Here is a 12,120-nt window from a genome sequence, read left to right on the forward strand (position 1 = left end):
CAGCAAGCCAGTCTGCCTGAAGGCCAGCACCTGCAGTTTGCTTTCTCTCCAAGAGCTATGAACAGTATATTGCATTGCCACCAATTACAAGTTACCATTCAGCTCTTTCTAAGCAAGCACTTTTATTCTTAAGGTAAAAGCATTATAGAAAACATATATCAAAAAAATAAGCATTCCCACATACATGTTAAAAGCTTACCAGAGGTCTCCCATCAATCTTATGGGGCCCTAGTAGACTAAAGTCTGTCTGACCCATTTGGAAGGGTAGGTGCCCCCCTCGGACATACAATCCTGTCCATTGGCTGCATCAGAAAGAAGGCCCTCACTCTGTTTAAGTCCAGCCTTTTTATGTGAAAAGCCTTTCTTTTTCAATTGTCTCTGACAACTCACTTTGAACCAGTATATTCAAGCCTTCCAAGAGGTGCTCTTTCTCTGGAGGTATCTACAACCTGAGTGATCACCTTAATCACCCCCTAGCCTCATTGTTTTTAGTTTGTAGAGGAGCTGTGGCAACCCGCCCCCCCCCCCCCCCGGAGTTGTATATACTCCCTGGCCCATAAAAAACATTTAAAAACTTAATACAGTATGTTCTCCCAAAGATACTGCAGGGAGTTGCAACATCTGTCACAGTCTTAAGGATGTCATGCAGCCCGATATGACACTCAGCCTGTTTTAATATCTCCTGTGTAACTTCACAAAAACTGTCCTGTTCATTGCGACTTGTAAATATATCATGGCGGAAACAAACTTCAAATTTGTCTTCGACCCAAATGTTGAGTTGTCACTGCATAAAACTGTTAAACTTTTTGAAAACCGCAATTCAAAGATTTCTTAAAAATGCCAGTATTTCCAAAAAACAGACTCTCTCTCATCCCCAGCCACCCCCCAAACCTTTTCACTGACATATGCACATGAAGAAATTGATTCAGAAAGATCATTTGCAGGAGAACGGAGATGTAGCAGAATACCTTCATTACAACAAAATCCATGCAATAATGACAGAGACTGACATCTGTCCAAAATATGTACAAAATTTAAGGATATGGTGCAACAAGTCCTCCTAGTTATTTATTTGGTTCTGTTTAGTATGCAACCATGCACTGCTTGTGGAGTTATGAAACAGAAAATGTAATTAATGGTGAAAAATTGTGACTACAAAGAGAACAAAGAAAAAAGAAATGTGAAAGCAACCTTCTTGTCCATTCAACTGGTAATACATTAAACGCTCATGAAAGCTTATGCTCAAATAAATTGGTTAGTCTCTAAGGTGCCACAAGTACTCCTTTTCTTTTTGCGAATACAGACTAACACGGCTGCTACTCTGAAACCTGTCATTAAAAAGTCTATAACAGCAGCACTGAAATGGCTTCCTATGCCGTCACGCAGGGACTTCAGAAATGATCAGCACTTTGGCACAGGAAGGGCAAAGGGAAGGAGGGAAGGTATGGTAAAACACCAGTTTGATTGCTCGAGCAGCTGAGAGATTTCTGCAAAGGCAGATAGATGATTGATAGTGTGTGGGACTGATAGTGTGTACAGCAGACGTAAGTAATGACATGTGTAAAGTAACTAGAAGCTTCCCGATGAAACACTGAGAAATTAAAACTTGTTTTGAAAAAGAAAGATTTGCTAAGTTGCAAAGATAAGAAAAGCAGAGTTTGTGTTGAGAAGTAAACTAGAAAAAACAAATGTACGTGGTTTCTCACTTCAGTTATAACACATATTAAGACCGTAACACCCCTGTACTTCTATTCAATTATTTCATCCAATTTTAGGATCATTTGTGCCTGGTTTACATTTTGGGAACAAAGCAACTGCATGCCATTCTATGAAATGCCACCAATACTGGCTGAGAAGGTAATCCTGTTAGTAGGACTGCCGTTTCCCTCTCTGCTGCTACAGCCTCTTCTCTATCACTGTGTAATTATCAAATGTTTTTCTTAAAAGAAAAAATCATTTATTAAAAACAAAGAAAATCAGTCAGGAAGATCTAACCAACAGGTGGGTATGAGAAAAACAATACAAAAACGAGAACACAGTAAGTTTGGTGTGTGAATGGGGAACAAAGATACAATAGCTGATGCTAGGCACATATCAAAGTTTTCAGAAAAACTTTATTATCTTTCAATTTTAATGGCTTCAAGAGTTGTCACTTGAAGTCTTAAGGCGGTATTTTGATAAAAAAAATCTTGTGATGGAAATCTACATCTTTAGTCAACACTACAGAAAGAGCCGTTTAAATTAAAAAGCACATGGAAACCTTTGAGCCATTTTCTAATCTCTGTTTTCTTAGTATTGTAGCTGTAAGAAAGTTTATAAAACAGAAACAAAATCCAGTTGGGCTAAGTCATCCATTATTATCCATGGGGGGAGGGGGTTCACTCAGAGAAATTATATAGCTCCACTTGCATTTGGTAATTCAAAGTGAAGCCCACCAATGAGACGTCTCATTAGTTTGAGCAGATGGATCAAAATTAAAGGCTGAATCACCAACTTTTAATTTCCCAGTAGCCAGGAAGAGTTTGAGTCTTGCAGAGTATGACTGTTAAAAAATCAACATGAAAAGATTTTCTCCATCTGTCATAACACATGCCTATGTAGAATACAACTACCTCCTACTGTCCTTACTCTTTAAAAATGAAAATGCACATTACATCCATTAAACACAGGAACATACAACTTCAGCTGAATATCTCACTGCAATCTGTAGTATAATAATGTGATACGAACAAACCAACATGACTTTAGTCTGAGTAAATTAGGTCTCCTGTCAACACAGCGCAGTGTAGACACCACAATAAGTGGATCTAACTACTTCGACTTCAGTTACGTTATTCACGTAGCTGAAGTTGCATAAGTTAGATCTATTTACCGCGGTAGCGTATACCAGCCCCGAGACTTTCCAACTAGCAACATTTTTGGTAAGAACAAAAACACTAACCCAGGAACCTATCCTTGCAACAAAGCCCGTTGCCAACTGTGTCCACATTTCTTTTCAGGGGACACCATCATAGGGCCTAATCACATCAGCCACACAATCAGAGGCTCATTCACCTGCGCATCTACCAGTGAGATATATGCCATCATGTGCCAGCAACGCCCTTCTGCCAAACTGAACAGTCTCTATGTAAAAGAATAAATGCACACAAATCAGATGTCAAGAATTAGAACATTCAAAAACCAGTTGGAGAACACTTCAATCTCTTTGGTCACTCGATTACAGACCTAAAAGTGGCAATTCTTCAACAAATAAACTTCAAAAACAGACTCCAATGAGAGACTGCTGAATTGGAATTAATTTGCAAACTGCATACAATTAACTTAGGCTTGAATAAAGACTGGGAGTGGATGGGTCATTGCACAAAGTAAAACTATTTCCCCTTGTTTATTTCCCCTCCTACTGTTCTTGTAAAGTGCTAGAAATGCCCACCTTGATTATCACTACAAAAGGTTCTCCCCTCCACCTCCGCTGGTAATAGCTCACCTTCCCTGATCACTCTTATTACAGTGTGTATGGTAACACCCATTGTTTCATGTTCTCTGTGTATATAAAATCTCCCCACTGTATGCATCCGATGAAGTGAGCTGTAGCTCACAAAAACTTATGCTCTAATACATTTGTTAGTCTCTAAGGTGTCACAAGTCCTTCTTTTGTTTTTGGTAAAGACTCTCACAAGAGCATACAGAGGAAACTTGATAACCACAGAAAGGAAGTACTAATTCCAGTCCTGGATTTAAAAAAAGAATAGTTATTTCCCTCTAATTCTGTTTCTGTCACACAGGATTCTCACTATTGCATCTTCTGTTTCAGTGTGAGACAGAGCATACAGCTTTTTGGTCCTCTGAGGTAGTGACAGTAGAGACTAACATGAGATATCCCTCTTCTGACAGTTATACACTACCTCCTCAGCACCTAGAACCTTCCAGCTAGTTACTAAACTGCACACAGACAGCCTAAAGGATGCAAAGAAAGATTCCAAAGAGCATTAACCTTAGCTGGGTGAAATAATCCTCTAAAATATCTTACAAAGAAGGAGATTTACATGTAAAGGAGAGGAAATGATTTGCAGATACCATGTACACACAATTCATACTCTCAGGAAGTAAGTAGCTTGAGGCATATATAAAAATATAGAATGGCAAAACATAATAGGCAATATTAAAGAAACACACTCATGCCCAAACTGGATGCAAAAAAGTTTATTTGTAAAACAAGGAGTAAGTGTCACACAATGACAATCCTAGAAAAACAAATGCTACTCTCAAAGGATTCAAAAATTCCTTCCAGGGGTGCTATCTGTCCTCCCACCTGGGGAGAGGAGAGAGGATCCAGAGACACATTCATGTCTACATTTTTACTACAAATTTTGATATAATGTTAGATAGCAAGAGTGACTATAGAAGCTATTTTGGTAGTAGGAAAAAAAAGGAACCAATTTGCCCTACATGGTTCATATTAATCTACAACACTCTCTGCTGCAGAGTAGTATGATGGCAAATGGATTAGTGGGAATTAAAAAAAAAGACCACATATTCAGAGAATAGACTCTGCAGTTACAATAGCTAGGATAAAAAGAAAGAAACACCAATCACCAGCTAGAGTCACTAAAATATTCCTTCATCTTCAAACTATAATACTCTATTGCAACGTCATGTGGATTATGGGTATGTTTATGCTTCTTTTGAAGCATTCTACATTGTCAGGGGCAGGATGCCAGACTACACAGACAATCAGCCCGTTCCAGGATGGTAAATCCTATGTTTCTTTAGTACTTAACATAGAAACACACATATTTTAAAACTTCAAATTAAAAAGAAAAATGTTGGTAATTTCAATATGCATTTTACCAGTTTCTGTAAGATTGTTTTCTCAATTATATCTGTTTTTTTTAAGATATCCCTCAAGCTACTTACATCTGATACGCTGTGGGCATCACTGAATTAAAATACAATAAACTGATTTGTTGTAATTTTACATGCATGCAGTATTTAATTTTCTCTTCCGGATATTCAACGTACTGACAAGAAAACACATCTGCAAATGGTTTGAAGTAGAAAATGTCAAGCAACCATATTTATCCTGAAATTTTAAAGGTCAGTAAGCTAAACAACTCTGTGCACTAAACAGCATTTTTGTCACTCACTAGTTAAAACCATTATATAACATCAATACATTAAACTTTTAAACAAGAAAGTGCTCAAACTTATAGTGTCTTTAAAAAAGTTACTATCAACAGCAATCTGGATCTCAACGTGGAACCAAATTGAGATTTAGATAGCAAAGAAAACAATAGTTCTGCTGAGAGTGAAAATGTACTGTTTATTGAGCTGTTAGTTTGAAATATAATATTCAAAAATTGAGTTCAGTGATTGTGTCAGCTATTGAAATTGTTACATTAAGACGACAAACTTCATTTGACCTCTCTCAGCCATAGTATAGACCTCAAAGTAAAATGCAAACCCACAGTCATATTTTTATTTGTATTGAACCTCAAAATGATTTTCAAGTAAAGTTATACAAACAAAAAAATTTCTCCCAAGGAGATTACACTGCTTACAAAATTTTATTTGAATTTCCTCTATAATAATATAAAGGTTATTGTAGTTTGTAGCACAATGAAATCAAGAGAGCAATTTGTCCTTTAGCCAAGAAGACTGTTCCACTCAAATCTCCTAATGGAGGCATCACTGACAGATGCAATGCTGGGCGGACACTATCACAAATTTTACTCATGTGAAACCACTGTTTCTGAAGCGGCACTAAATGGGATCCCCAGGCTCCAGATTATCAAAGAGCTTAATTTAGAACCATCTATAAGTGATCTTGAAAAGGTGATCACCTCCCTAGCATTGGAAAGCCCAAAGGAAAAGACGGAATTCCAGCTAAAGTACTGAAAGGAGGAGGACAGATTGTGCTTAAATATCTGTACAATATCCTTGCTTGTTGGGGGGAAGGAGTGATTGCACAAGACATAAAAGGATGACAACATAATGTTGTATAAAAATAAAGGATATCAGAGTGATTACAACAACTACAGGGGAATCACTCTCTATAGTGACAGGTTTCAGAGTAGCAGCCGTGTCAGTCTGTATTCGCAAAAAGAAAAGGAGTACTTGTGGCACCTTAGAGACTAACCAATTTATTGAGCATAAGCTTTCGTGAGCTACAGCTCACTTCATCGGATGCATTCAGTGGAAAATACAGTGAGGAAATTTATATACATAGAGAACATGAAACAATGGGTGTTACCATACACACTGTAACCAGAGTGATCACTTAAGATGAGCTATTACCAGCAGGAGAGTGGGGGGGGGGGGGGAGGGGGCACCTTTTGTAGTGATAATCAAGGTGGGCCATTTCCAGCAGTTGACAAGAACGTCTGAGGAACAGTGGGGGGGGGGGGGGGGGAGGTGAGGGTGGGAAATAAACAGGGGGAAATAGTTTTACTTTGTGTAATGACCCATCCACTCCCAGTCTCTATTCAACCCTAAGTTAATTGTATCCAGTTTGCAAATTAATTCCAATTCAGCAGTCTCTTGTTGGAGTCTGTTTTTGAAGTTTTTTGTCGAAGAATGGCAACTTTTAGGTCTGTAATCGAGTGACCAAAGAGATTGAAGTGTTCTCCAACTGGTTTTTGAATGTTCTAAATCTTGACGTCTGATTTGGGTGCATTTAATTCTTTTACGTAGAGACTGTCCAGTTTGATCAATGTAAATGGCAGAGGAGCATTGCTGGCACATGATGGCATATATCACATTGGTAGATGAGCAAGTGAATGAGCCTCTGATAGTGTGGCAGATGTTATTAGGCCCTATGATGGTGTCCCCTGAATAGATATGTGGACTCAGTTGGCAACGGGCTTTGTTGCAAGGATAGGTTCCTGGGTTAGTGGTTCTGTTGTATGGTTGCTGGTGAGTATTTGTTTCAGGTTGGGGGGCTGTCTGTAAGCAAGGGCTGGCCTGTCTCCCAAGATCTGAGAGTGATGGGTCGTCCTTCAGGATAGGTTGTAGATCCTTGATGATGCCTTGGAGAGGTTTTAGTTGGGGGCTGAAGGTGATGGCTAGTGGCATTCTGTTATTTTCTTTGTTGGGCCTGTCCTGTAGTAGGTGACTTCTGGGTACTCTCCTGGTTCTGTTAATCTGTTTCTTCACTTCAGCAGGTGGGTACTGTAGTTGTAAGAATGCTTGATAGAGATCTTGTAGGTGTTTGTCTGAGAGGTCGGAGCAAATGTGGTTGTATCGTAGAGCTTGGCTGTAGACGATGGTGTGGTCTGGGTGAAAGCTGGAGGCATGTAGGTAGGAATAGTGGTCCGTAGGTTTCCGGTATAGGGTGGTGTTTATGTGACCATCGCTTATTAGCACCATAGTGTCCAGGAAGTGTATCTCTTGTTTGGACTGGCGGCTGTGATTGCAGAGCCATTGGCCATTATCTTTGAAAACTCGTGGCGAACCGGGGAAGTCCCGGATGACTGGAAAAAGGCTAATGTAGTGCCAATCTTTAAAAAAGGGAAGAAGGAGGATCCTGGGAACTACAGGCCAGTCAGCCTCACTTCAGTCCCTGGAAAAATCATGGAGCAGGTCCTCAAAGAATCAATCCTGAAGCACTTGCATGAGAGGAAAGTGATCAGGAACAGTCAGCATGGATTCACCAAGGGAAGGTCATGCCTGACTAATCTAATCGCCTTCTATGATGAGATTACTGGTTCTGTGGATGAAGGGAAAGCAGTGGATGTATTGTTTCTTGACTTTAGCAAAGCTTTTGACATGGTCTCCCACAGTATTCTTGTCAGCAAGTTAAGGAAGTATGGGCTGGATGAATGCACTACAAGGTGGGTAGAAAGCTGGCTAGATTGTCGGGCTCAACGGGTAGTGATCAATGGCTCCATGTCTAGTTGGCAGCCGGTATCAAGTGGAGTGCCCCAAGGGTCAGTCCTGGGGCCGGTTTTGTTCAATATCTTCATAAATGATCTGGAGGATGGTGTGGATTGCACTCTCAGCAAATTTGCGGATGATACTAAACTGGGAGGAGTGGTAGATACGCTGGAGGGGAGGGATAGGATACAGAAGGACCTAGACAAATTGGAGGACTGGGCCAAAAGAAATCTGATGAGGTTCAATAAGGATAAGTGCAGGGTCCTGCACTTAGGACGGAAGAACCCAACGCACAGCTACAGACTAGGGACCGAATGGCTAGGCAGCAGTTCTGCGGAAAAGGACCTAGGGGTGACAGTGGACGAGAAGCTGGATATGAGTCAGCAGTGTGCCCTTGTTGCCAAGAAGGACAATGGCATTTTGGGATGTATAAGTAGGGGCATAGCGAGCAGATCGAGGGACGTGATCGTTCCCCTCTATTCGACATTGGTGAGGCCTCATCTGGAGTACTGTGTCCAGTTTTGGGCCCCACACTTCAAGAAGGATGTGGATAAATTGGAGAGAGTCCAGCGAAGGGCAACAAAAATGATTAGGGGTCTGGAACACATGAGTTATGAGGAGAGGCTGAGGGAGCTGGGATTGTTTAGTCTGCAGAAGAGAAGAATGAGGGGGGATTTGATAGCTGCTTTCAACTACCTGAAAGGGGGTTCCAAAGAGGATGGCTCTAGACTGTTCTCAATGGTATCAGATGACAGAACGAGGAGTAATGGTCTCAAGCTGTAGTGGGGGAGGTTTAGATTGGATATTAGGAAAAACTTTTTCACTAAGAGGGTGGTGAAACACTGGAATGCGTTACCTAGGGAGGTGGTAGAATCTCCTTCCTTAGAGGTTTTTAAGGTCAGGCTTGACAAAGCCCTGGCTGGGATGATTTAACTGGGAATTGGTCCTGCTTCGAGCAGGGGGTTGGACTAGATGACCTTCTGGGGTCCCTTCCAACCCTTATATTCTATGATTCTATGACTGGTCCAGGCTGAGGTTGATGGTGGGATGGAAATTGTTGAAATCATGGTGGAATTCCTCAAGGGCTTCTTTTCTATGGGTCCAGATGATGAAGATGTCATCAATGTAGCGCAAGTAGAGTAGGGGCATTAGCGGACGAGAGCTGAGGAAGCGTTGTTCTAAGTCAGACATAAAAATTTTGGCATACTGTGGGGCCATGTGGGTATCCATAGCAGTGCTGTTGATTTGAAGGTATACATTGTCCCCAAATGTGAAATAGTTACAGGTGTTGCTGGAAGAGCATTTTCCTGGGTCACTTTCAACAGATTGCAAGTTCTTGCTGACCATCAAGAGCATAAATTTGGCTTCTGTGCCAGTAGATCAGCCTGCAAGTTATAGTCCCATATGACATGATCAGTATGACAGCTTTGAAATTAGCAGTGGTCTGAAACAAAGATGTGATCTGGCAGCAACATTCATCAATATATTTTTCTCTTTAGTGGTTCATCATGCTCTCTCATCTACCACCAAGGGTATACAACTTTATACAATATCAGTTGGAAAATTCTTCAGCATTGCTCATATGAGAACAAAACAAAGTTAAAGATGTGTTGATGAAAGAACTTCTTTTCACTAATGACGCAGTGCTCATCACAGACAGTGAATAGGAACTCCAGAAATTTTACGATAGCTTTGTGTTAGCTTGTGATTAATTTGGACTAATCATCAGTCTAAAGAAGATAATGATTATGGCACAAGATGTATTGATAGCACAAGAAGTTTTAATAGCTGACATTACGATAGAAGTTATGCACAAACCATGTCTGGATCAATTACCTTGGATAATCTATTTTTGGATTACAGACTTAATTCTCACATCAGAAAGGCAGCCATCACATTCAGCCAACTGACTGAGTGCATGTGGGGTAATAGGAAGCTGGCAAAGTTACGTGTTCTGAGTATTCAGACATGAGAGAAAGCTAAACACCTTCCACACCCACTGACTTAAATATCAAGTCAGAAACCAAAGTTCCTGATACTGAAATACTTGAAAACAGAAAATTGCTAAACAATCACTATTCTTAAACACAAATGTCTTTGTTGGCTCAGTCATCTACACCAGCTGGATGATGGACACAGTCCAAATGACCTCTTTATGGAGAACTTGTGGATTCTCCATGGCCACTGGGCTGACCTGGGCTCAGGTTCAAGAATGATCGCAAGCAGGATTTGAAAACTTTCAACACTGACACTGAAAGCTGGGAAAAGGCAGCTAGTGATAGGCTACGTTGGAGGGCTGTGCAGCACCAAGGAGTCAAAGAAGCCTAAGAGAGGTTGTGGAGAAAAAGAGAGCAAAGAGGAAAACACAGCAGGCGTCAAGTGCCAATAGCGTGCCATTTCATCTTCCGGCCCTGTGCCTTACACTTGCACTATCTGTGACAAGGACTGCCACTTGAGAAGTGGACTTCTTAACCACTTGTGATGCTGTATTACTGAACTGAACTGCTTTGGCGCTTACACCATTGTCTTTGGAGATGGATTATTGCCATCTATTATAGTCTACTATAATCACAAAATAGAGATTTTTTAATATTATGTTGTAAAAATATTTTTTTTTCTGTGGCAATACCAGAAATTGTACATATTTAAATCTTACGGATTTAAAGAGATTGCTACCATTAGGTCTATGCATAGCCAGAGACAATACTAGCAAACCAGGAGAGAACCGAAAGATGATAAATAAAACTCACCTAATTGCTTGGGCACTTAGTGAGCATGCTTGTTTTTTTATTTACAAATGGTACTGTAAGAAGAATCAGCTAAATCCATCTTGTTTGTAACAACAAAATGGGCTCCTCTCCTTTACTTTAACTTTGATGAGATTCTGTGTGCATTATTTGTGACAAAGTCATTTCTCTAGTGCTTAGGCCAGATGGACCGTGGTGACATTTCTTGACAACACATCATCAGAAGGAGGAGAATAAGAGGTTGACACTGACTAATTTGGGGACCTTGAAGATTGAGGACCTTTGAAGTAATTTCTCTCAATTTCAACATCCACTTCCTCTAGTCCTGACCAAATATTTCTTCTGAGAAAGAGAACATATTTTGAAATCCCTCCCAAAAAGTGTTTATTCTTAGATGTTTTTGGGAAGGGAACTGAAATCTCTTTTACCTCTAGATCTTTTACTGGAGTTACTATGCAGGGATTGAGCACGTGTTAGCATCTGTTGCTGCACTGGCCATGCACCATAAGGATCATGGCCATTTGTCTTAGATGCACCAAGCTGGTGATCCAGAAGCAGGAAATAAAAGAGTGATAAGCTATTCAGACATGTGGATAATAACCACCCCCACCCGCCAAATTGCTTCTTGATTGGACATCAGTCTGAAACCTAAAAACGCACTTTAGAAACCTCCATTGCAGACTGAAGTGGAGGACTAATTGTGATTTTTATATGGGACATTTCAAAGAGCAAGAGATAGGAGATTCTCTGCTAAACATTTAAAAAACAATGGAATTCTTTGCCTGTGATGTACATATTAATCTTGGATAGTACACCTCTTAAAACATAGGTGGGATTAGGAAGTAGGCCAGAGGCTGAAAGAAATTCTGATCACTAAAGTTACATTTAGCTACATTTAAAACTATACTTTAGAATTGTCACTCAGGAAAGAGAGAAACTATTTACAGCAAACTTTGAACAGAATCAAATGAGAGATGAATGGTTTAATGACCTCTTATGTAAGTGGAAAGGAAGAAATGATATCTGTTAAAGAGATGGACTTCTCAGTAATGAACCTTATTACCGTCATTATAAGAGGAAATATATTTACACATCCCCCAATTGTCAATGGCTGATTTATTGATACATCAAACCCTAATAAAAGCAGGTTGTTCAGCTGGTATGGGGAATCTCTTCAGAAGCACTTTTGAGGGAGGGGAGGGATAGCTCAGTGTTTTGAGCATTGGCCTGCTAAACCCAGGGTTGTGAGTTCAATCCTTGAGGGGGCCGTTTGGGATCTGGGGCAAAAATTGGGGACTGGTCCTGCTTTGAGCAGGGGGTTGGACTAGATGACCTCCTGAGGTCCCCTCCAACCCTGGGATTCTGTGATGTAGTTCTATAACATATAGTTTATTTTTATTATAAAATGTAATAAGTCTAAAATCCAGACCTACCATGCATTATGATTCAAAATTAATTATAATCACTTGATATAGAAATATCAGTTGTTTTAAAGCGCTAT

At 40.2% G+C, this 12,120-nt stretch overlaps 1 protein-coding gene across 1 annotated transcript in view; it reads right to left on the reverse strand.

The window, feature by feature from the left end:
- The window catches only part of ASCC3 (activating signal cointegrator 1 complex subunit 3), a 514,213-nt gene that overhangs the window by 258,682 nt on the left and 243,411 nt on the right, over window positions 1-12,120 (reverse strand). The gene's annotated exons all lie outside the window — the stretch shown is intronic.

The sequence above is a fragment of the Caretta caretta genome, chromosome 3 (assembly GCF_965140235.1).
Source record: "Caretta caretta isolate rCarCar2 chromosome 3, rCarCar1.hap1, whole genome shotgun sequence".
In the NCBI taxonomy this organism is placed as follows: Eukaryota; Metazoa; Chordata; order Testudines; family Cheloniidae; genus Caretta; species Caretta caretta.